Genomic DNA, 26,488 nt, shown 5'->3' with positions numbered 1-26,488 from the left:
AAAGTCCCCGAAGACCCAAAATACCCTGAAGACCCATAAGTCAACAAAAACCAAAAAAGACCCAAAAGACCCAAAAGTCACCGATGACCAAAAAAGACTCTGAAGACCCCAAAGACCTCGAAGACCCAAAAGTCCCAAAAGACTCCAAAGACCCAAAAGTCACAGAAAACCATGAAGACCTCAAAGACCCTGAAGACCCAGAAGTCGCAAAAGAACCAAAAAGACCCCAGAGACCCTTTAGACCACTTAGACCTTCACACCATTGAGACCCCTTACACCTTTCAGACAGATTAGACAGTTTCGACCCCTGTTCTTCATTGCATGGCCCGTGAGCCACTGGTAGCCCTGGTGGCCGAAAGTGCAGCCCCTGACATGCGACCGGTAATACACAAATGTGAAAACACCCCATCATAATCCACCATAAATGCTATCAAACTGACCCAATGGTTTCAAATGAGTGTTCCAATGCGAAGCATAAAAGTAACATAACTACATCAGGATATGGTTGCAGTATACAAACAATTACGCTTGTCGCCCAGTTAACCACAACGAAGAAGAGCATGTGGAACCGGGGCCTAATAGCAGCCATTATAGAGTCCTGCAGGTGGTGTGGCGGCTCTCACACTGATATCTTATCAGCAAAAGTGGCCACCCTCGAAATCATAGTGAAGATCACTGGCTTAGACACTTTACCATTTGGACCACTTGGACCTTCTTTTCTCATAAACAAACTTCAAGTAAATATAATATCACCAATATTTCAAATACATTTGTTGAAAAGAAACGTTTGTATTATGATTGGTGTAAATCATGCCAACACAGCAAATGTATGAAATCAATCTCTGCAACGATGTGTGGAGAGGCGAGCGTCGCGAGGCGATCCACGCTAGTTCTCAATAAAAAAAATACTACCCCATAGGTACCATATCCACCATTCACTCTCACAAGGAGAACCAAGCAAGTGGGAGCCGATGAAAAGTCGGTACCTCATGATGCTGGTAGTTGGTGGACCAACGAGCGGTGTAAGGCATATGATAGGATGAACTGCAACGAGCAGATGACAGGGCAAGTGGCACAGAGCAGACTGCGGGCACCGAACAGCTCCAGCACATAGCCAATCAACCAGTCAAAATTGGCGAAAGCCCTGAGAGACAGAGATGGACAATGTTCCAGTTAGCACAATTATAGCTTCACCTCTTGCTGGCCCACACCTTTTTCGCTAAGGTGGACTGTAGATCAGTGAATGTCCTACCAGCCAATGAGAGACCGCGGTGGGCATGGCAGTAGCATGAGGCCAACAATTAAGGCTATACGCGCACATAAACATCACAGTCAACCATGGCCCTGCACATCAAGCAGTCCCCGCCCTCTTTCGCCAACCTCGAAAAGTCACAAAATGCCCTGTCTCGGCCCATGCTGGTCTTTGCGATCCAACGTCATCTGCACTTACCTGCCCTCATCTGGTTTCAAACATGGGGGAACACAAAACATAATGCCTTAGCCTCTTTGTCCACTATTTTGGACAGCATAGTCACCTCAGCAATGCAGCAATGGACAACTTACCCATATCCACATCCTTTCAAAAAGGTTTTTTGAATGATGTGATTCACATGAGATTAAGGCCTTATAAACTAACTACCAATCCCCACCCTGGAGACATAACTATATACATATGTATCCAACATATAAAGCTCTTGCGAACCACTGACTGACTGACTCACTGACATATTAAAGATCGGAACATTCCAGGTGACGTAGAAAGCTGAAATTTTGCATGCCAACGAACATCGAAGCCGATACACCAAGAAAAAAAATAATAATCACAGAACCACCTGAAAGCGTCCATAAATGAAAATATGATTATATGAAAAAAATAAAAACAGGTGAGTGACCCGAGACAATGGGGAAGCATGGTAATTTCGCTTGCCAAGGGATATCGAAGCCGATACACTGAGAAAAATCACAGAAACGTCGGAAAGCGTCCATAGAAGAAACTATAAATAAATGAAAAAATAAAAAAAATTAATGAGAAAAATAAATGGAGGTGAGCAATCCGAGACAATGGGGAAGCACGATTCATATATATATATATATATATATATATATATATATATATATATATATATATATATATATATATATATATATATATATATATATATATATATATATATATATATATATATATATATATATATATATATATATATATATATATATATATATATATATATATATATATATATATATATATATATATATATATATATATATATATATATATATATATATATATATATATATATATATATATATATATATATATATATGTATATATATATATATATATATATATATATATATATATATATATATATATATATATATATATATATATATATATATATATATATATATATATATATATATCTATATATATATATCTATATACATATATATATATATATATATATATATATATATATATATATATATATATATATATGTATATACACCACATGGCCAAAAGTATGCGGACACCTCTTCTTATTCATGGATTCAGCTATTTCAGCTACATCCATTGCTGACAAATGTATAAAATCAAGCACACAGCCATGCAATCTCAACATAAACATTGGCAGTGGAATATGCCATACTGAAGAGCTCAGTGACTTTCAACATGGCACTGTCATTGGATTCCACCTTTCCAATAAGTCAGTTTGTCAAATTTCTGGCCTGCAAGAGCTGCCCCGGTCAACTGTACGTGCTGTTATTGTGAAGTGGAAACATCTTGGAGCAAAAACAGCTCAGCTGTGAAGTGGTAGGCCACACAAGCTCACAGAACGGGACCACCAAGTACTGAAACGCGTAGCGCATCGGTTATTGTCTGTCATCGGTTGCAGCACTCACTACCCAATTCCAAACTGACTCTGGAAGCAATGTCAGCACAAGTTCTGTTCGTCGAGAGCTTCATGAAATGGGTTTCCATGGCTGAGCAGCCACACACATGCCTAAGATCACCATGCACAATGCCAAGCATTGGCTGGAGTGGTGCAAAGCTCACTGCCATTGGACTCTAGAGCAGTGGAAACGCATTCTCTGGAGTGATGAATCACACTTCACCATCTGGCAGTCTGACGGACGAATCTGGGTTTGGCAGATGCCTGGACGACACTACCTGCCTGAATGCATAGTGCCAACTGTAAAGTTTGGTGGAGGAGGAATGGTCTGGGGTTGTTTTTCATGGTTTGGGCTCGGCCCCTTAGTTCCAGTGAAGGGAAATATTTAGGCCACAGCATACAATGACATTCTAGATGAATCTGTGCTTCCAACTTTGTGGCAACAGTTTGGGGAAGGCCCTTTCCTGTTTCAGCATGACAATGCCTCCATGCACAACACAAGGTCCATACAGAAATGGTCTGTCGAGATCAGTGTGGAAGAACTTGACCGGCCTGCACAGAGCCCTGACCTCAACCCCATCGAACACCTTTGGGATGAATTGGAACCGAATGCGAGCCAGACCGAATCTCCCAACATCAGTGCCGGACCTCACTCATGCTCTTGTGGCTGAATGGAAGCAAATCCCCGCAGCAATGTTCCAACATAAAGTGGAAAGCCTTCCCAGAAGAGTGGAGGCTGTTATAGCAGCAAAGGGGGGACCAACTCCAGGTTAATGCCCATGATTTTGGAATGAGAAGTTGGACGAGCAGGTGTCCACATGCTTTTGGTCATGTTGTGTTTGTGTATATATTGTTGTGGTTACCAAATTCGCAAACCACCATTCAGGTCCCTTAGGTGAGATATCTCGGTAAGTATATGTGTAGTTAGGCCCAAACCCGTTGTCTAGAGGGAATAAATGTCATTCATGCGTGCTGCGACTCTTCAGGATAGCCGTTTTTCTTTTACTATCTTTATTTTGGACCAACCGCCATGATTACCACCACCAACCACGTCTCAACAGTCATCACAACATCAACCACCCACCACAGCGCCGCTTCACCACAACAGCCACGACCTTTACCGTCACACCTCGCAACCGTCGCATCGCCACCGTTCTTGCGCCGCTTGTGGGTACCGGTATTGGACTCGTGCAGGGCACGCGCCGAACAGCGTGTACAAAACCACGGACTTTCCGCTCCAAAAACGGATCAAAAACGACTCACGCCCACTTTTGTTCCGTCCAATCGGTGAGCAAGGGGCGATTTGGCCCCGCCTCCAGGGCGTTGGAGGGCGGTCGCTATATCCAAATTCATGGATCAAAATGCATTCACGCCCACTTTTTCTCGGGCCAATGGGGAGCGAGGTGAAAGGTCGAAGGCAGGGGGTCAAAGGCGAAGCCACGGGGCTTATATAAGCGACCGCGTTCGTCAGTAGAGTGGGGTTCGCAGGAGGAAGAGTTCGGAGTCGGAGTCGGAGTCGGAGTCGGAGCGAAGAGGACGGAGCTGTGGAGAGGCGGCGGCGGCGAAGGCAGACGAGGGGGTGCTCGCGTCGGTGCCAGGAGCTGCACACCAGGGAGGCCGACGGCGCGACCTGGTCGAGGTGGAGACGCTCGTCGCGGGACCCGAGACAGAGTAAAAATCCTCCTTACCCTGAGCATCAGCAACCCCCTCCTGTTTCCCCCCGCGCTGAGATAGTGCGACAGAGGGGGCCCCTTTCCCACCCCCTACCAGACACTGTCCGCGAGGCCCGCGGAGTTGGGGCACTATCGCCACTTCGCGCCTCATCATCAGACGGGTAGGCCCGACCCGGTCTCGGCCCCAGGCCCGCCTCATCCTTGAGGGTGTTCTTTTTCTTGGTTTTGGGTATGTGTTGTCGGCGCCGTCTGTGAAGTAGAATTGTATAAGTGTTGCCGTGTGCTCGGTAGTCGGATAGCTCTGCATTGTGTCTTCGCTTTTACATTTGCTTTTTGTGTAAAATTGCATTGTGTTTCTTTTCCTTTTCTATGTGCTTTTGGTGGAATTGTATATGTGTGCTTTCCGTTCATCGCGAATAAATGTGCTTTATGTTGAACCGTTTTCCCGCTTCGCTTCGTCATTTCTTTCATTGGGTCCCCATCTTGCTTCACGTAAAGGGTTGGTCCTGGGCTAAGACGCCCGATAATTAATCGAACCGTCGAGGCCGACGAATAACACCGCTCGGTTATCCCGATAGTACGGAACGGGTCGCTTAAGTGGCCCGTGTCCGAAGTCGACCTGCGGCGAGGTGCGATCGCCCGGTCTACCCTCCGTGTGGGTACTTAGGTAGGTCGAATTTGGCGAGCAACCCTATCCCACGCGGGGGCCGATTGGCTCGATCGCGGTGAGACCGAAAGGTCCACCCGTGACTGGTTCCCGGCGTTAGTCCGAGAGGGTCACGACTGGATTGTCCGTCCTGTGGGCGACGTGCCGCGATTCGAGTTATGTGGCCGTTCGCACGCCGGCGGGCGCGAATCCGCGACAATATATATATATATATATATATATATATATATATATATATATATATATATATATATATATATATATATATATATATATATATATATATATATATATATATATATATATATATATATATATATACATATACATATACAGCTCTGGGAAAATTAAGAGACCACTGCAAAATTTTCAGTTTTTCTGGTTATACTATTTATAGGTATGTGTTTGAGTAAAATGAACATTTTTGTTTTATTATATAAACTACTGACAACATTTCTCCCAAATTCTGAACAAAAATAGTCATTTATTTGCATGCATTTATTTGCAGAAAATGACAACTGGTCAAAATAACAACAAAGATTCAGTGTTTTCAGACCTCAAATAATACAAACAAAACAAGTTCATATTCATTTTTAAACAACACAATACTAATGTTTTAACTTAGGAGGAGTTCAGAAATCAATATTTTGTGGAATAACCCTGATTTTCAATCACAGCTTTCATGTGTCTTGGCATGCTCTCCACCAGTCTTTCACATTGCTGTTGGGTGACTTTGTGCCACTCCTGGCACAATAATTCAAGCAGCTCGGCTTTGTTTGATGGCTTTTGCCATCTGTCTTCCTCTTGATCACATTCCAGAGGTTTTCAATGGGGTTCAGGTTTGGAGATTGGGCTGGCCATGACAGGGTCTTCATCTGATGGTCCTCCATCCACACCTTGATTGAGCTGGCTGTGTGGCATGGAGCATTGTCCTGCTGGAAAAACCAATCCTCAGAGTTGAGGAACATTGTCAGAAGAACAAGTAAGTGTTCTTCCAGGGCAACCTTGTACGTGGCTTGATTCATGTCTTCACAAAGACAAATCTGCCCGATTCCAGCCTTGCTGAAGCACCCCCAGATTATCACTGATCCTCCACCAAATTTCACAGTGGGTGCGAGACACTGTGGCTTGTAGGCCTCACCAGGTCTCCGTCTAACCATTAGACGACCAGGTGTTGGGCAAAGCTGAAAATTGGACTCATTAGAGAAGATGACCTCACTCCAGTCCTCTACGGTCCGATCCTTATGGTCTTTTGCAAACCTCAGCCTGGCTCTTCTTTGCTTCTCATTGATGAAGGGCTTTTTTCTCGCTTTGCACGACTTCAGCCCTGCCCCGAGGAGCCTGTTTCGAACCGGCCTAGCTGTGCACTTCACCCCTGCTGCCGTTTGCCATTCATTTTGTAGGTCACTTGATGTCATCCTATGATTGTTGAGTGACATTCGAATGAAATGGCGGTCATCCCGGTCAGTGAAAAGTCGTTTTTGCCCTCTGCCAGTCGTCCCCAATGTCTGTTGCTTGACCTTGTTCTTATGAACCGCCGTCTTTGAAATTTTAAGGATGGAAGCAACATGACGCTCACTGTATCCCTCTGCTAGTAAAGCCAGAATTGAACCCTTCTTTTCCTCACTTAAAATTTTTTTTTTCAACTCTTTTGGCATGGTCAATAATTATTTTTTTGATTCCAATTATTTTTGAGGTACTACCAGCAGTTTTTGCCATCCAGCTGGTCCTATTGCAAGAGGATAGTATTGATCACAGCAGCGGTTTTTACACTTTTCCTTGTTAAATAAGATTCGGTTCAGGTGATCACCAAATCAGTACCTCACTAAGTAGAATGAGGTGTGCCTGTGTTGGAATTCAACAGATGCTGGAATGGAATGGCTGCCATACATGTAGAGTTGCTGATTTAAATTTTTTTTGGAGTAGTCTCTTATTTTTTTCCAGAGCTGTATATATATATATATATATATATATATATATATATATATATATATATATATATATATATATATATATATATATATGTTGTTGTTCAACATATCACTGCAAGCCTGGTGTTGGCGCAGTGGTTCGGGCAGCGGCTTGGGATCCAAAAGGTCCTGAGTTCAAGCCCCGTTCGGCCACTGAATTAATACACCAGGGGGTTGACTCAGCCTGTCATCCTTCCGAGGTCGGCGAAGTGAGTACCAGTGTACTGGGCCGGTGTATACCCCGGTTAAAATAGGTGTACCATATCCCTGTGTCATGAGAGGCGACCAGGGTTGCGTCAGGAAGGGCATCCGGCGTAAAACATGTGCCAAATCACTATGCGGATCACACGGATGATCCGCTGTGGCGACCCCGAACGGGAGCAGCCGAAGGAAGAAGAAGAAGATATATATGTTGTTGTTCGTCTTTCGGCTGCTCCCGTTAGGGGTCGCCACAGCGGATCATCCGTTATGATCCACATACTGATTTGGCACAGGTTTTACGCCAGATGCCCTTCCTGACGCAACCCTGGTCGCCTCTTACGACACAGGGATAAGGATTGGGTTTCGCCATGATTCTGGGCTGCCCTACACCCTCTCATAGCGCGGCCCAGCACAGAGCTCCCATCCTCAAAGCGATCCTCCAACCCAAGCCTCCGAGTAGCCGGATTACAGGCACATGCCACTACGCCCGGTTATATATATTGTTATGGCTGTGGAAATTCACAGAACACCATAAAGGTCCTTAATTAGTTATGCCGATAAGTCTGTGTTCAGTTGGATTTCCGCACCATTGTTTAATGGGAATTATCCGTGTGCACAGGGCTGTGATCTTTGAGATAGTGTTTTTCTTTTCCTATTGTTATTTTGGACCAACAACCACGATCGCCTCAAACCACAACAAATGCGGGTGGGGGGGGGGGGGCGAAAGGGCACGCCCCTTTTCTGGAAGCTTCCTGCAGGAGCTGGAAGGTGGGCAGAGCGATAAAAGGGGAGGAGCGAGGCGTTGGAACTGAGGGATATAAGGGCGCGCAGGACGCCAGCTCGGGGGGCTTTGTGTTGTCTTCTTCTTCGTGGTGGTGCGTGGGGCTTCTTCTTCTTCGTCGTCCTGGTCTTTGAAGAGTCTTGGGTTCGGTGGTTCGGGTCGAGTCGTCGGAGCTCGCGGTCGGTGGGGAGTCCGGGCGAGGCACCAGGGACGCGGACGGGAGGTGCCGCTTTGCCAGCTCTGTCGCGCAAGCCTGCGCATCCATGTGGAGAGCGCCGGAGAGAGATCGCCGGCTCCATGGAAGGCCGAGCTCAGCGCGGCTGTCCTAGCTGCCGTGGGGGGACAGATGTCGCGACTCGCCCACCATCGCACCACGAGGGTACAGGTAACCTGCAACGGTCTCGCGGGATTCGTTCGGTCTGCCAAGTCCCATGCCATAAACGTCTACGGACCCTGTCTGACTCTCCTGTCTGTGGGAGTGTGCTGTGTGCTGTGTAAAATAAATGTGCTTGTGTGAATGTTACCCATTCGTCGTGTCTTTTTCCCCCATTGGAACGCCATATTGCATCTCGGAATATTAGTTGGGTTTTAAATACCCGTTAAATAGAATCGGATCCGGCGAGGTCGGGCGATAATACCTGCTCGGTTATCACTGCAAAATGGAACGGACTGCTTGAGCGGTTCGTGTCCAAGCCGACCTGTGCCGAGGTACGGTCTCCCGGTAGGCTACCCGCGCAGGTACTTTGGTATCTTGAGATTCGGTGATTGAACCTATTTTGCGCGGGTAGAAAATTGGCTTGGCCGTGGTGGGGTTGAAGACCCACCCGTGACAGGGTTCCGGCGTGTCACGACTGAATTGTCCGTCCGGTGGGCGAACGGCTACTTTTAGTGAAAAGCGGTTGTTCGCACGCCGGTGGGCGCGAATTCGTAACAATATATATGTATATATATATATATATATATATATATATATATATATATATATATATATATATATATATATATATATATATTTGTATGTATTGTTACGGATCTGGCAACCATTTGCATTCAACATACAGATGTCCCAAAAGTCAGTTATGTCGTTAAGTATGTGTGTAGTCAGATCCCCTTCCTTTTGTCTCGTGGGACAATCAAAGGCGTGTGTTGCGATTTCTTTTAGTTAGGTTATTACATCTAATAAACCATCCCATCTGCATGATCCCTTCGGCCCATCATGCTCCATCACCACCTGCTGGCTGCTCGTACCTTGACTTGCCGAGAGGGGGTCTCGTGGTTCCAGTTCTCGGCTCCCACGAACTTTGTAACTCTTGTACGATGACCTTCGCAGCGCTGACACTGTTACTCGTTGAGAGCGAAGCCACGTGGAGGAGCAACTGAGGTCTCCTGGTAGGGGCCGAGGCTCCGCCCCGGAAAAGTGGGCCGGAGGACCCTGTCCAATCAGAGGCAGACAGCGAGGTGCATTTTCGCCAAGGGCCCCTCCCCGTGGAGAGAGGCCAATAAAATCTCCGAGACTCTCTGTAAAAAAGGGGTCCGGTCGAGTTTGCTTTCACGGTGGCTGTAAGCAGTCAGTTTTATTTCACGGTGGCTGTACGGGATTTTGGAGTTTCACGTTGGCTACAACGAGGAGTTTTAAGGAAGGACAGAGCGACCCTGACCTCCGTCCGTGGACGCCGATTGTTCATCACCCGGGCTCCGCCACGAACCCTGACCTCCCTCCGTGGACCCCGATTGTTCACCACCCGAGCTCCGCCACGAAACACGAGTCCCTACATGCAACTGGGGACCGGACCAACGACCTTTGTCAGGTGCCGCATCGCAGAGCACGCCCTTCCTCCGACGGTCAGGTACACCACCAAACTCTGACCCCGAGCTTGTCTCTCTCCACGGCTGCGAGAGTCCAATAAAGACTCTGGGTTTCTTTTCATTTTGTGTGTGTGTTCGCGTGTAGGCCCATCTTGTTAAGTAGATCTGAATAAGTGTTTTTGCTCATTGTAAATATTCCTTCTTGCATATTCACATTAAGTCTTGCCTTTGTCTTTTTATTGTAAATAAACATTTGTAGAAATATTCCCAGTTCGTTTCCGTCCCTTCTTGAATTGGTCCAGCATGGTTCGGATCTGAGTGTAGGCGAGGTCTTATCCCCGATAATCTGTTCATTCCAGCCGGCATGGCTTTGGCAGTTTCCGCTCGGCTGCACCCGAACCGGAGTTGATAGTCGGTAGTTGGAACTCGACCGCAGTCGGTAGAATGACCCGGTTCGAGCAAGACGTGCCGAGGGCGTGGTTTCCCCGGTAGTCAAAATCGCATAGTTAATTAGGTAAATTTGTTATAGACAAATAGACCCTACGCTACGCGGTTGAAATATTGGCGACCACGGTCGGTTAAACGACCCGCCGGCTCGCGGAGTTATCCGAGCGATGGCCTACAACTGCGGGGAGTTTGGTGGGAGACGACGCAAGCTTTCCCCACCTCGTGGTCGTTCTCGCTACCGACCCCCGGCCCACAACAATATATATATATATATATATATATATATATATATATATATATATATATATATATATATATATATATATATATATATATATATATATATATATTATGGCTTTGGAAACCTTACCCCATGGGAGAGCATACATGTAAACGTAGGTGAACTGAGGATCAGTTATTTCATTCGTCTTTGTATACATAGTCCTTGTTGGTCCCTCGTCAAAGGGCTGTTCGGGAGGCATGCGTTGGATAAGCTGTATTTTCCCAGTGTAATGTCCCCCCTCCCTCTCTGCTACTTTCAATCTTCCCTCCTTCACCCCATCAGCCCGTTTCAACGGCACACCAATAATCTCCCTCCATCAAACATCCTTTCAACAGTCCCTCCTTTATCCCATCGGTCTTGCCTTCAACCCTGCAGCCATTCAGATTGGTGTTCGTCGTGTCCTGCGAGGTGTGGCGCTTCTCGCAGGCGTGGTACAGTACAGAACAGTGCGAGTGGGCATTTTGTATGTGTGGGAGGGGGGAGCGGCTGGGGGCTCTCGTCATGGCCTTTGGCCGTGTAAAGGGTGAGGTGAGGGCTGCCTTGAAAGTTCCCTCAGAACGGCGTGGTATTTTCCACAAGTTATGTCATGGACTCGCCCCCATCGGCTGCGGTCCGGTGGGGGAGAGAGAACGCTTGTGGGAGGAGAGAAGAGAGCTGATGTGAAGAAGAAGCAGAAGGCAGAAGTGAATGGGGAAAGCTCACATGAGCAGGGACGCAAGGAGCTCGTGAGAGAAGTAGAGGCCATAACGAACGCAACGTAATTTGCCTGTCAGCGAACGTTCATGCCTTGAAGGAGGTTGATGATCGTGAGAGAAGCAGAAGGCAGAACTGAATGGGGAAAGCTCACACGAGCAGTGGAAAAAAGAGCTTCTGAGCAGACGGCTCAGAGAGCAGAAAGGCTGAGAGAAGCAGAAAGGCAGGAGCGAATGGGACAAGCTCGCATGAGAAGAAGACTCAAAGACTGCGAAGGCTCATGAGGGAAGGAACAAAAGTGTGTGAGGGTAAAGAAAGGAAGGTTTCACGAGGAGTTGGTGTCAAGCTTCTGTGGAAAAAGAACACTCCTTCCATGAGCATCATCCTGCCCTCTCGATTCTATCAGCCACGAACGATGAGGAGGGTGAACGGTGGCACCTCATCAACGGGGGTCTGAGGAGGAAGAATCTGAGGCAGAGGAGGGTGAGTCGAATATCAAGCTCGCATATTTGGGATGCCGGAGAGAACTCGCCTTCTGGGTCTGGGAACCTCAGGGACGCGGCTGCATGTTCCCATCGCGTCACATCGCCATGGCCCATCTTCTCCATCCATTTTCCTCTGCATTATGTTGTATATTTGGACTGTATGAGATGAGGCAGAAAAGAAAAGACTGCTTTTCTTTTCTCCATACATTACTTTTATTTTATTTTCATGTCCTTGTTTTATTGTTTTATTCTACTCCCCAAAGTGAATGCCAGCCAAATCTTTTGTGTAAGTAAAATTGAAGAAGAATACGTGTTATGGTTAAATCTGCTCTTATGTGCCTTTTTGATTTCTTGCTTTTAAATGATTGCTTGCTTGTGTGTTTGTAATAAATAATTGTTTATTGCTATTTCCAATCTTTCTCGGTTGTCTTTTCCTTTATTTGTCTGACACAGTGCACAAGTATAGTTAGACAGGAAATTGTACCCCAATAATTTGCTTTGTTAGCCAGCGCACACTCACTGTCATGCTCAGCAGTAATCTGAGTGTGCGCTGAGAGCACTTGACCCTAATTTGCCGGCTGTCCACAGGTAAGTTATCACGCAAAGTAGTGTAACCCTGCCTGGATTGGCCGTGGCAATCGGCGTCCGTGGTTGCCTAGCAATCTGCCAGTGCACTGAGTTATCTGTGCCCGGTGGCCTCAGAAACAGGTGCTTGGGAGGGACCCAAGTGTTCCCCCTCGTGGCAGGCCTCAAACCCCGGATCCATGACAACATACAGGATATGTTTTACACCTCCTAACTTGATGGAGTAGTGAGGCACAGATCACATCCCATCCAGCCGAAGCTGTGTGATTTGTGAGCAGCAATGGCCATCTGTCACACTGACACATTGCCTCTGCCTCACTGTCCATAAACCAGGTGTGATTGCGGTCAGGTGTAATAATAATAATCCAAAATGGAGCGCTTCTAACCCGATAAATGCAACATGGCATTAAATGCTATGTGCACATGCGTACCACTACGACTCCAACCTGGATGCCTTTAGTGGAGTATACTTGAGTCTATTTTAAACACTGAGGATTTAGAGGTCACAAGTAAAGGGCAGTGGAGCCGCCGACCATGGTTTCACTCTTGTTATAAGCTCCTTTTGCAAGGACCCTTTTTATACAAAAACAAGGTAAAATTTTTTTAACAAGACTGACCCATTAGAATTCAGATGCATCTCAGCCTGAAGGCTGAAGCACATGGTCAAACACGCACATTCTAACCCCAAAGGGCCATAATGCATGGTCATACAATTGATTCCTCCTCCGTCCTCCATAACAGTGAGTCCCCATGACTTCAACGGTATGCCGTCCTGAATTCTCCTTTTGCAGGTGCCTTTTTCATGTAAAAAAGCAAAAAAAAAAAAAATTAACATTTAAACAGCTTTGGATGTGCACCTTGACCCCCATGGCCAAAGTACACAGTCCAAGAGGACTGTCCCACATGCACCTCAGCCCAAAGGCTAAAGCACATGGTTCATAAAACACAAATCCTAACCCCGAAGGGCCAGAATGCATTGTAATACAATTGAACCCCTCCACCATCAGAGTGAGTCCGCATGACTTCAATGGCACGCTGTCTTGAATTCGCATCAGGATGGCATACAACGCAATCGTTTACTTGTGACCATGCAAACCTAGTCGGTTTAATACTGTCTTAGACCTCCTGACTTGATGGAGCAGTGAGGCACAGATAACGTCGCATACAGCCAACGCTGTGTGATCTGTGAGTAGCAGTGGCTGTCTGCCACACGAGCACATTGTCTCTGCTCACTGTTAAATCGTCAGTCTTTAAAAGACTCGAATATGCTCTGCCGAATCCATCCGGGTTGAAGCAAAACAGTATGCAAGCCATGCACACATGGGGTTTAATGCCAAGTAGTATTTATGTTGTCGGAAGGGCTCTGTTTTGGATTATATACTGTTATATATAAAGTCCTTTCTAACCACTGATTGACTTACTGACTCACTGATATAAATGTTGAGTACCTTCTAGGTGGCATAGAAAGCTGATATTTTGCATACCGCTGCAATGCGGTCATTATCACAGGGAAAAAAAAAATCACAAAACCACCAGAAATTATCCGTAACCATGAATAAGAGTTGGCCGGTGAGGGCTCTGTCTGCTCAGTGCTGGTAAGACAATGGAGCTGACAACTGGAACTGGTTGCTAGGCAATGGTAACAAGCTCTGCTTCTGCCTCTTATGTTACTTTTGCCGTATTTACATTAAAAAATACTATAGCTAGAAACTTTTAAATAAAGAACTCATTCTAATCACTAATTGTTGATTCACTTGAGTTATTTTGCTGTTTGCAGAATGCAACCACAATGGGCTTTGAAAACAGTTGAAAGAGACCAGACTTGATACATTAGAAAGTAAATGATTCCTATGTCTATGTCTCTGATCTATGATGTGCTTAAGTATTGAGATGTTTTAAATATTGACATAATTACTAAGTTGCTGTAGTAATTACCAATCTGTTAATTACTAAGTAATTGTAGCAATAATGGCACACTTGACATATTGCATATTTACTGACATTGCATTTTGGGTCAAATGACTTGCCATTTTTTGTTGGTTATTGCTTTGGCTTGCATTTCATTGCAACCCGATGCTCTTGAATATAAATCTCTCTCACAATCCACATTATCAAATACATAAAGCTAAGATTTATTAGGTCTGCACATGGGATGCACAGAGCAGATGCTTGCAGTGTGCAAGCATGCCACCCTGATATATATGCCAAAGCGGTTTCTTGGCAAGGTTGTGCTAGGTTGTTTGCCATTGCCTCTGCAAAAAAAAAAAAATATATATATATATATATATATATATATATATATATATATACTGTATATATGCATATTTATGTATATATACTGTATATATGTATATATATATATATATATATATATATATATATGTATGTATATATTTTATGTATATAAATATATATATATATATATATATATATATATATATATATATATATATATATATATATATATATATATATATATATACATATCTTCTTCTTCCTCTTTCGGCTTGCTCCCGTTAGGGGTCGCCACAGCGGACCAACCGTCTCCAAATCTCAAATATATATATACATATATATATATAAATATATATATATATATATATATACATATATATATATATATATACATAAAATATGTTGGGGGTTTTGGAAGACCCTGAGGAGTTACATCCAACACATAAAGGAACCCTGGAGTTTAGATGTACGAGTATCAGTAGTATTTTCTTAAGTTAGATTACCTCTCCCCTCGTATCAGCAGACAGGGAAATGTTGTGTTTGTGTAGCAGGTTCGAAACCTTTTGTAACTCTTCTTTCGATAGATGTCCTCTCTTCTTATCTCTCTCTCTCTCTCTCTCTCTCTCTCTCTCTCTCTCTCTCTCTCTCTCTCTCTCTCTCTCTCTCTCTCTCTCTCTCTCTCTCTCTCTCTCTCTCTCTCTCTCTCTCTCTCTCTCTCTCTCTCTCTCTCTCTCTCTCTCTCTCTCTCTCTCTCTCTCTCTCTCTCTCTCTCTCTCTCTCTCTCTCTCTCTCTCTCTCTCTCTCTCTCTCTCTCTCTCTCTCTCTCTCTCTCTCTCTCTCTCTCTCTCTCTCTCTCTCTCTCTCTCTCTCTCTCTCTCTCTCTCTCTCTCTCTCTCTCTCTCTCTCTCTCTCTCTCTCTCTCTCTCTCTCTCTCTCTCTCTCTCTCTCTCTCTCTCTCTCTCTCTCTCTCTCTCTCTCTCTCTCTCTCTCTCTCTCTCTCTCTCTCTCTCTCTCTCTCTCTCTCTCTCTCTCTCTCTCTCTCTCTCTCTCTCTCTCTCTCTCTCTCTCTCTCTCTCTCTCTCTCTCTCTCTCTCTCTCTCTCTCTCTCTCTCTCTCTCTCTCTCTCTCTCTCTCTCTCTCTCTCTCTCTCTCTCTCTCTCTCTCTCTCTCTCTCTCTCTCTCTCTCTCTCTCTCTCTCTCTCTCTCTCTCTCTCTCTCTCTCTCTCTCTCTCTCTCTCTCTCTCTCTCTCTCTCTCTCTCTCTCTCTCTCTCTCTCTCTCTCTCTCTCTCTCTCTCTCTCTCTCTCTCTCTCTCTCTCTCTCTCTCTCTCTCTCTCTCTCTCTCTCTCTCTCTCTCTCTCTCTCTCTCTCTCTCTCTCTCTCTCTCTCTCTCTCTCTCTCTCTCTCTCTCTCTCTCTCTCTCTCTCTCTCTCTCTCTCTCTCTCTCTCTCTCTCTCTCTCTCTCTCTCTCTCTCTCTCTCTCTCTCTCTCTCTCTCTCTCTCTCTCTCTCTCTCTCTCTCTCTCTCTCTCTCTCTCTCTCTCAACAGCACATCCATACACACAAACAGCACGTTTTACAAAACCAACATTACACCTATAAAACTCAAATTACCAATTGGACCCATCATAGCGCTTGGGTTCCACTCGACCCTGCGCAGAACCTGCAGCATAGTGCCTGGGTGGCTTACGTTGGGTGAGCGAGGCGTAGCCCCCAAGCCCCGCCTTCTTATTCTCTCTGGCTATCCCTCTTATTTGTCTAATTTCCGGGAGTGACCAAGGCACCTATGTCTGTAGTTTCATGATAAGTTTACTGTCTAAGATGCTTGTGTGTTTCAGGATAAGACTTTCTTGTGTGACTGCATTACATGTAAATATGTGCGCATTTCATAACACGACCAATTGTTTCCAACCTCCCCATATGTCTCTTTCACCATTGGTTCGACATTTGTGTGTAAATAGTAGATGGGAGTTTTGCCCTGCTGTTTCTCTATGGTCACAGAATAATTGATGTCCCATTTACGGTTTTGCTCCCATTTACGAGCACAGTTCCCTATCTGGGGAGCGGGGTTACTTTGCCGAGAAAGTAACGCGGGAATTGGACGTGAGGACCCTACCTAAATTAATCGTCTCAGATGGTGTCCGTGGTCTCTTAGCAACCGATCATGCCACGGAGCTATCTGAGGCTCGTCGGCTTCAGGGTCAAAGGTTGGGAAGTGGGTCCGAGTAGCTACTGTGACTCAGCCAGCAAACGAGTAAACAATATACACTGATGAGCCAAAACATTATGACCACTTGCCTAATATGCTGTTGGTCCTCCGTGTGTGGCCAAAACAGCGCCGACCCGCCGAGGCATGGACTCTGCAAGACCCCTGAAGGTGTCCTGTGGTATCTGGCACCAAAACATTAGCAGCAGATCCTTCAAGTCCTGCAAGTTGCGAGGTGGAGCCGCCATGGATCGGACTTGTCGGTCCAGCACATCCCACAGATGCTCAATCGGATTGAGATCTGGAGAATTTGCAGGCCAGGGCAACACCATGAACACTTCATCATGTTCCTCAAACCATTCCCGAACAATGTGTGCAGTGTGGCAGGGCGCATTATCCTGCTGAAAGAGGCCACCGCCATCAGGGAATACCATTGCCATGAAGGGGTGTACCTGGTCTGCAACAATGTTTAGGGAGGTGACAAGTGTCAAATTGACGTCCACATGAATGGCCGGACCCAGGGTTTCCCAGCAGAACATTGCCCAGAGCATCACACTTCCTCCACAGACTTGTCGTCTTCCCACAGTGCATCCTTGTGCCATCACTTCCCCAGGTAAACGGCGTACACAGCCATCCAAGTGATCTAAAAGAAAATGGGACTCATCAGACCAGACGACCTTCTTCCACTGCTCCAAAGTCGAGTTCCGACGCTCGTGTGCCCATTGTAGACACTTTCGATGGTGGACAGAGGTCATCATGGGCACTCTGACCGGTCTGCGGCTACGCAGCCCTATACGCAGCAGGATGCGATGCACTGTGGATTGTGACACATTCCTCCTGTGACCACTATTAAAATTTTCTGTGACTTGTGCCACAGTAGACCTTCTGTCGGTTCGGACCAGATGAGATAGCCTTCGTTACCCTCGCGCATCGATGAGCCGTGGGCGTCCAACACCCTGTCGCCGGTTTGTGGTTTGTCCCTCCTCGGACCACTGTTGGTAGGTACTCACAGGGCCGGATTTACTTGCTTGTGGGCCCTAGGCCAAACCTTATCAGATAATAAATCAGGTAAGCATAAAGAGGTCAGGTAAGCATAAAGTAATAATCAATTAGTTCAAGTCTCGTAGAAGAGATACCAATATCACAAAATAAGAACACAAAACACACTTAATATAACAATGAAGTCCACTAAATACAACATGTAATGTATATAATCTACAGATAGATAGATAGATAGAGAGATAGAGAGATGGTAGGAAACGGGCATTTAAAAATGTACTGTTATATTTTTCGTGACCTTATTTTATTTTATTCATTTTACTATAGGGCCGACTAGCCTACTCCTTGGCCGATCAGAGAACCCACAAGTCTCCGGTGGGCCCCCAGTTACTGGTGGGCCCTCGGCCAATGGCCTATGTTGCCTATTGGAAAATCCGGCCCTGGGTACTCACCATTGCTGACCGGGAGCACCTCACAAGCTTTGCCGTTTCAGAGATGCTCTGACCCAGTCAGCTGGCGATAACAATCTGGCCCTTGTCAAAGTCGCTCAGGTCTTTACTCCTGCCCATTTCTCCTGCACCCAACACATCAACTTCAAGAACTGACTGTTCACTTGCTGCCGAATATATCCCACCCCTTGACAGGTGCCATTGTAACAAGATAATCAATGTTATTCACTTCACCTGTCAGTGGTCATAATGTTTTGGCTCATCAGTGTGAATACATATATACATATATATATATATATATATATATATATATATATATATATATATATATATATATATATATATATATATATATATATAGACATATATTATGAGCCTGGTGTTGGCGCAGTGGTTAGGGCAGCGGCTTGGGATCCAAAAGGTCCTGAGTTCAAGCCCCGTTGGGCCACTCAATTAATACACCAGGGGGTTGACTCAGCCTGTCATCCTTCCGAGGTCGGCGAAATGAGTACCAGTATACTGGGCCAGTATATACCCCGGTTAAAATAGGTGTACCATATCCCTGTGTCGTAATAGGCGACCAGGGTTGCGTCAGGAAGGGCATCCAGCGTAAAACATGTGCCAAATCACTATGCGGATCATACGGATGATCCGCTGTGGCGACCCCTAATGGGAGCAGCCGAAAGAAGAAGAAGATATATAGACATATATTGTTGCGGGCCGGCGGGGTCGGGTGAGAAGACCACTCGGTGGGGGAAAGCGACGTCGATTCCCACAAGACTCCCCGGAATTGTAGGCCGTCGCTCACGGATAATTCCGTGATGTGGCTGGTCGCTTAACAGACCGTGGACGCCAATAACTCAACCGCGTGACCTAGGGTCCTCCCGCCTATGGGTGAATCGGGTTACCTAATTAACCACGCAGTTTAACCACCGGGGAACCACGCCCTCGGTACGCCTTGTCCGAACTGGTTCACTCTACCAGATCGGATCTCCTTTCCGGATCGGATGCAGCCAAGCGGCACTGCCAAGGACGTACCAGCGAGAAGGAACGGACCATTGAGAATAAAGACCCGGCTAAACCTGGATTCGAATCATGCTGGACCAATAAGGGAAAAGACAAAGGCGAGCTGGGAACATTTCTACAACAATTATTTATTTACAAAAAGCGAGGAAAAGCATGTGGAACAACAGGTTTATTGGGGGTGTAATGCAGGGAAAGATGAGAGAAGTGTGGGGTGTGGCAATTTTACAAGCAACTTACAAAGCAGACACAATGCAGACTTGACACGAGATTAATAAAGCAACAATCACAACAATAAAATATCTTATACAGGCTTACTTAATGGACAGGCGCCAACACTCTCAGACACACACTCAGACAAAGTAAACCCAATTGTGAAAGGGACTTTTGCAGCCAGGGAGGGAGGGAGTTGAGGTTACAGTTTCTCGGTACCTGAGCGTTTCGGGGGAGGGATGCTCTGTGGTGCGGCACCCGACAATGGTCGAGTTGTTCGGCCACAACCGTACGTGTGGAGATCATGTCTGCAGGAGGGGCTCGAGTGGAGAAGAGCGGAGTCCAAAAGGGGGCGAGAGATGAGCAGCAGGCAGGACCAGGCAAGAGGCCGTTCGTCAAGGTCATGAGGTCGGAGATAAGGAACAGAAAGTTGGGCCAGACAGGAGGCTTGGTCGAGAAGGCGGCAGTTCGACGTCGTGTCGGCAGAGACAAGTAGCAGGAACACTAACTCACAACTACTCCAAACCCCTTTCAATTCCTTCACTCCACAATTCTCTCCCAATTCTCATCTGCAATTCTCCTTCCAACCAACCGAACTACCTTCGCAACCAGTTCAACCTACCAACTTCAACCACTCTCTGAGGATTGCTCCATACTTCAGAGAGCCCAGTGTTCGGGGAGGAGCCATTTCGAAACCGACGTCATCGTCCGATCCGAGCATCCCGATTGGACCGGCCCTTCATGTGATCCATCTTTCTGGGCTGGGTTTCAGCCAGACTCCTGTATGGTCCGCCCACGCCGCGCATGTCTGGCCTTTGGCAGGTGGATGTGGTGCAGCTACAGCATTTGTCCAGCCGAACGTCGGGATTTTGACTCAGAAAGCAAGAGTCCGGGTAGACGGTGGGACGCTGTGGCCAGCGAAACGAGGGTAGCAAGCGAGATGAAGGCACCGTGGATCGAAAAAGGAGGGAATAAAATAAAAGGCGAAAATGATTTAATAACCTAATAGTGTTGTGGGCCGGGGGGTCGGTGGCGATAAACGACCACTAGGTGGAGCAGTGGAGTCGTCTCCCACCGAACACCCGGAATTTAGGTGGTGACTCACGGATAAGTCCGAAGGTCACGGGTCCCTTAGCAGACCGTGGTCGCCAATACTTCGACGGCGTGGGGTAGGGTCAATTGCCTAATTTCAATATACCTAATTACCTACGTTGTCCAACTCCCGGGGAAAACCACACCCTCGGCCGACTCCCAATGAACAATCCACGGCACAAACGGCCCTTCCAATTCGCAACACGCACCATGCTAGGCCAATGGAGGAGAGCACAGAAAACGAGCTGGTACATTTCACACGGGGGGTTTATTTTACAATAATAATCGGGGAGGGGAGACAGAGCAGAGTTATCACGAATAAAAGAAATGTAATTTACAAGCAAAGGAAGGCACTTACACAATTCTACTTAACAGAGTAGGCCCACGGACACACACACACACACACACACACACACACCCAAAAGAACTGGATCCCATGGGTCTATCTTGGTCAAGCCGGGCCGGGGTACCTGTCCGCTTCATGTGGCCACACCGACTCCGAAACCACCACGGTGGTACCCGAACCCATGACCCGAAGTTCACGGCCCACGAACGAGGCCGCTCAACCACGATCACCACTGTCTCAGACCGCTCCAGCCATGACCACGACCGTCTGCAGAAGGCTCGTCGACAACCACAGACCATGCTGCAATCGCCACGATCACCGACTCTCGAACGCTGGTCCAGACAACCACACTCCTCCTCTTGAGGAGGGAGGGGCTTCTTCTCCCCACCACTCGCCTCCTGATTGGACAGTGGGTTGTCAGGCGACTCGTGGCGGCTTTCCGATCGGCTGCGGTGCGCGTGTAGTGCTCGCCCTCTGCTCATTGGCTGGAGGAACGCTCTCTGGTCTTCCTCGGAGCGGAGCTTCGACCCGAGGCGACGAAGGCTCTGCCCACGTCCTCAGCCAAAAACACGTGCGTAATGGCGACCGGGTCGCATGCAGGATGGCGCGCTGTTGTTGTCGTTGTTGTTGTAGCTGTTGTATAAAAACGTGACTACACAATCATTCGTAGCGCACACATGTAATTCCCATTAGACAAAGGTGGGATTCTAACTGTAAATACATACTTATCAAAATAACTAAGCTTCGGGACTCTGGCTGTCTGTGTGCAATATGGCTGCCAGATCCATAACAATAGCCCATCGCAACACACTCCCTTGTCTTCCCACTAGACAAAAGGTCAGGACCTAACTACATGTATATTAATGGAATAACTGACTCAGGACAACTGTATGTTGTATGCATACAGTTCAGAGAACGATAACAACATATATATATATATATATATATATATATATATATATATATATATACATATATATATATATATATATATATATATATATATATATATATATATATATATATATATATATATATATACATATAAATATATATATATATATATATATATTTATATATTGTTGCGAATCTGGAAGCCATGGGCACACAACAGCCAGGTCCTGTAGATAAGTTATATCGGTAAGTACGTGTTTCTAGTTAGGGTCCCGTCCCTAGTCTAATGGGAATTAAATGTTCGTGCGCTGTGGAGTTATTTTGATAGTCAGGGTTTTCTTTTACATTTTTACATCACTGACAACTACAACAACACCTTCGCTCCATCCTTCGATTTGCAGGGTGACATCATGGCTGCACATACCGCCCGATGGAAGGGATGGACGAGTGAGCTGCAGACCGCCGCCTTGGCGGAGCAAAAACAAAACAAAAACAATAAAAAAAGCCTCGCTCCAAGTACACGGCCCGGCAGGGATGTGGCAGACATCCTGCTTGGGCATAGGAGCAATAGTTAGCAGGATGGGTTTAGCTTAGTTAGACCGGCCTCATGGGGGCATGAGCCATCCTCCATGGGGCCCGTGGACTAGTTAGTGGGAATGTTAGGTTGGATTAAGAATGGAAAATGGATTTGGGAGACATGGACAGACATGGAATGTGTCGTGGGGACGTAGCTTAGTGATGGAATTAAATGGGATATGCACTAGTTTAAGGGATGACGAGGGGCACGAGCAAGTTAGAGCTCGCAGTGTGGTGAATAAAAAAAAAGAAAAAAAAGTGAAAAATGTACAATGAATGAATATGGGTCAGCGGGCCCGAGTGTGTGAATGGAGTGAATGTGGAATGCATGGTGCGAATGAATGAGTGGGAGAGAGGAGTGAATCCCACCCAAGGAACCCCGGGGTCAGTGTAATGTTAGTGAGTGGGTTAGCTAAATTTACCAAAAGGAGGTCGTTTTGTTGTTAGTGTGGGAAGAAGGCACGAAACCCATTTGGAGGGGTGCAGGAGTCCATGGACCGGCTGGGAGCGTGGCTGTTGAAAGGTGAGTATCGAGTAGAGGGAACCCCGGGCACCGGACAGTCGGCCAGAGTAGGCCAAGGGTCCAAGGGACCGGTATAGTGTAGTGGGCACGGGCGACCCACGGAATGGGACCCGTAACGCCAAAATGCCACGTGGGCATCGGAGGGGGGAAATGCTGGGAAGGGCAACCCCCTGCGTTCATTGGGAGCAGGTAGGCTCGGAGACAGCCTCAGGGCCCGGGGGTGCCATAGTTAAGAGTCCGGCAGGTGGGAAATCCCTGCCAAGTGAACCACGCTGCCCAGCCATGAAATTGTGCAAGGGCACGAGTGAAAATTTGCAGGCAAGGCCCAAATTTATAATGGACACCAACACAGGCGACGGGAATTATGGTTTTTAGAACCTATAGTTTAAAGAGCCAGGCGTATGGAAAAGCTGCGGGGTAGTTTAAGTTAATGAATGCTAGGATAGTTAGGAAATGTACCCCTTCGCACCATCCATCCCTTCGCTCTCCGTAGGCCGCTGGACCCACCTTGGTAAGATGGCTGAATTATGTGGGAGGCTATTCTGAGGCTTTGTTGGGCCTCGAGACAGGACGCTAGTCTCTCCCTATTCCCCTCCAAAACAGGAACGTAGGGGTTGGGAGTTGATGGACAGGATAGGTTAGCCGGACAAAGACGATAAAGGGCGTTAGGGAGACGAGATTATAGAGGAAAATAAATAAATAAATAAATTTAAAATAATAATAATAAAATAAAAAGGGGCTAAATTTTGTTGTTTTCTTGTTGCAAACTAAGGGAGTGGGTATGGACAGAGACAGGCAAAGGCGATAGGTTGGGGGGAGACAGTAGGGTAGGTCCGAGCCCGTTTTCGGAGCGGCCGGCACTACCGCACTCCCTCCACAGAACCTCACGGACCATATCAGAGGCCGGCCAGCTTCATATGCTGCCCTGTTGTGCTACGGTTGCTGGTCCGCATTGCCTTGCTTTGCCATGCTGATTTGCCTGCCTTTGCCAGAACCCCATACCTGCTACCCCTGTTTGCGTTGCCCCTGTGTTCACCATCACCATGTGTGCCAGGACCATCCAGCAAGCGTTTTGCAAGGACTGCCCTGCAGGCAGCCACATCACAGGGACTGCATTGTGCAGCCCGTGCATTTTGTGTCTTTGCATCCATCCATTCCACTGTGCCAGAGACTTCTTTCAAGCCAAAATGATTGACTGTGCAATGACTTTTGCCTTTTCTTCACAGATCACAGGTCCTGGGCCATGGTTAATGTAAATATTAGTTAAGATTGTAAATAAGTTCAACCCACCTGTGTGTCTGTTTTAGCACCGGCAATTTAGTTAAGTCATCTGTATGAGTCTGTTAGTTAGTTACGCAGCGCACTAGGATATTTATTTTTGGGACAAGTATTCAAATGTCGCACTCAGGGATCCGCATGTAAATCGTACTAGGGGAAAAGTTACACATGCTGGTCACGCGAAAATTTGACGACTCGGGACAAGTCTGTAAAAAGGGGAGGTGGTAGTGTTGCGAATCTGGAAGCCATGAGCACACAACAGCCAGGTCCTGTAGATCAGTTATATCGGTAAGTATGTATTTCGATTTAGGGTCCCGTCCCTAGTCTAATGGGAATTAAATGTTCGTGCGCTGTGGAGTTATTTTGATAGTCAGGGTTTTCTTTTACATTTTTACATCACTGACAACTACAACAACACCTTCGCTCCATCCTGATGCCACTCTGCTCGCGGCATTGTCTGCGGTCTTCGCGCGCTCACGAAGTGTTTCGTTCTGGCCTGGCGCCAAATAAGGGTATGCGTCATTTTCCGGCGAATGGGCGACGAGCAGACCAGAGCAGGGGCGGTCCTTTGCAGAAGGTGGAGATGCGACACGCGGTCCGCCCAATGAGAGCAGGCCACGGATGAGCGGACCATGCCCGAGGATGATGAAAGAGAAAAAAGAACGAATAATTGCACCCCGTCTGCTCGAGCGCGCTTCGGTCTGGTCTGCGTCTGACTGCATCGCGCCCATCCGAGGCGTCTCGTCTGGCGCAGAACTACAAGAGGTCGTTGGAGACCATCTCATCATGGGAGATCACCTCGTCTCGCCTCCTCTGGGTTCGGCTGCCCTGGTCCGTCCTTTGGCGACTGGTGCTCCGGGAAGGTGTGGATGACCAGCCACGCACTCGCGGCCAGGTAGCCAGCCGTCCTGAATCCCAGCCGAACTGTCCTCCCCGGCTGGAGAGCCGAATAAAGACCCGGTGGGTCCATTTTCTGTTTGGGTGTGTGTGTCTGTGTTCGGGCCTGTCTTGTCTAAGTAGAATTGTTAAGTGCTTGCGTTATTGTACATTGTAATATATTCGGTTGTAACTCTGCTCTGTCTCCCATCCCGAGTATTCCCAATTGTAAATAAATATCCCTTTTGTTGAATGTTCCAGCTAGTTTCTGTGTTTCTTTCATTGGCCTGGCACGCTGTGTATTGAGAGGTAGCGAGGGTAAATTGTTCATTTGGTCCGGCGCGGCTTTGGTAACTCTGCTCAGTTACGCCGGATCCGAGTCATTACCTGCGACTCGGATCGGACAGAGTCTGCCGAGGGTGTGGTTCCCTGGTAGTTGGACGGCGTGAGTACTTAGGTAAATTGGAGTTAGACAAGTGGACCCGACCTCACGCCGTCAAAATATTGGTGACCACAGTCCTTCAAGTGACCCGTCGGCCCCGGAGTTATCCGGGGTGACGACCTATAAATTCCGGGTGTTTGGTGGAGCCGACTCTACTGCTCTCCCGAGCGGTCGTGCTTGCCACCGATACCCGGCACCGCAACAACATATATATATATATATATATATATATATATATATATATATATATATATATATATATATATATATATATATATATATATATATATATACACATACATATATATATATTTATTTATTTATTTACGGTGCCGGGTATCGGTGGCAAGTACGACCGCTCGGGAGAGCAGTTGGGTCGAAGGTGAAAGGGTCGAAGGTGAAAAGGGGGCGGGGCCGAGCTTCGGGTGAGAGGTGAAAAAGCGAGCGCCCCCGGACCCGATAAAAAGCCATGCTGAGTCAGTTGAGCTGGTCGTTGGAGCGGAGTTGAGCTGAGGGCAGTCGGTTGGCGGTTGGAGAGCAATCGGTTGGCGGTTGGAGAGCAATTGAGTCGGTTGGAGGGCAGTTCGTTGGAGTCGTCGGCGAGACGGTCATGGAAAGTCTGGCATGCTGCCAGGCCCTGGACTAACCAAGTCGAGGAGACGGCTGTGGAAAGTCGGGCGCGCTGCCAGGCCCTAGACCAACCAAGCCGACATTACAACCACTGCCGCGTTGGCAACGAGCCAGAGAGACAGATACCGAGGGTCGCCGAACAAAAGCCCATCGAGTCGCCACCAGGGCGGCAAGGTAACCGGCCCAGCCTCTCGGAGCCCCTGTGGTCATCCCGGCT

The 26,488-nt window shown here is 46.9% G+C and overlaps 1 long non-coding RNA gene across 10 annotated transcripts in view; it reads right to left on the bottom strand.

Moving 5' to 3' along the window:
• Nucleotides 1-26,488, bottom strand: part of LOC147010786 (uncharacterized) — a 151,359-nt gene that overhangs the window by 92,400 nt on the left and 32,471 nt on the right. For 9 of the 10 annotated variants that reach the window (XR_015052385.1, XR_015052379.1, XR_015052382.1 and 6 more), the window contains one exon: nucleotides 987-1,144. This is a non-coding gene — a long non-coding RNA (uncharacterized LOC147010786). Of the gene's footprint in view, nucleotides 1-986; nucleotides 1,145-18,381; nucleotides 18,583-26,488 lie in introns of those variants that run through there. The other variant, XR_015052388.1, reaches the window with a different exon arrangement.

This window comes from Eptatretus burgeri, chromosome 16 (genome assembly GCF_056783735.1).
Source record: "Eptatretus burgeri isolate ZD-2024b chromosome 16, Ebu_testis_v1, whole genome shotgun sequence".
Classification (NCBI taxonomy): domain Eukaryota; kingdom Metazoa; phylum Chordata; class Myxini; order Myxiniformes; family Myxinidae; genus Eptatretus; species Eptatretus burgeri.
Note: the sequence above shows the minus strand (reverse complement) of the source record. Positions and strands in the feature narration are given on the sequence as shown.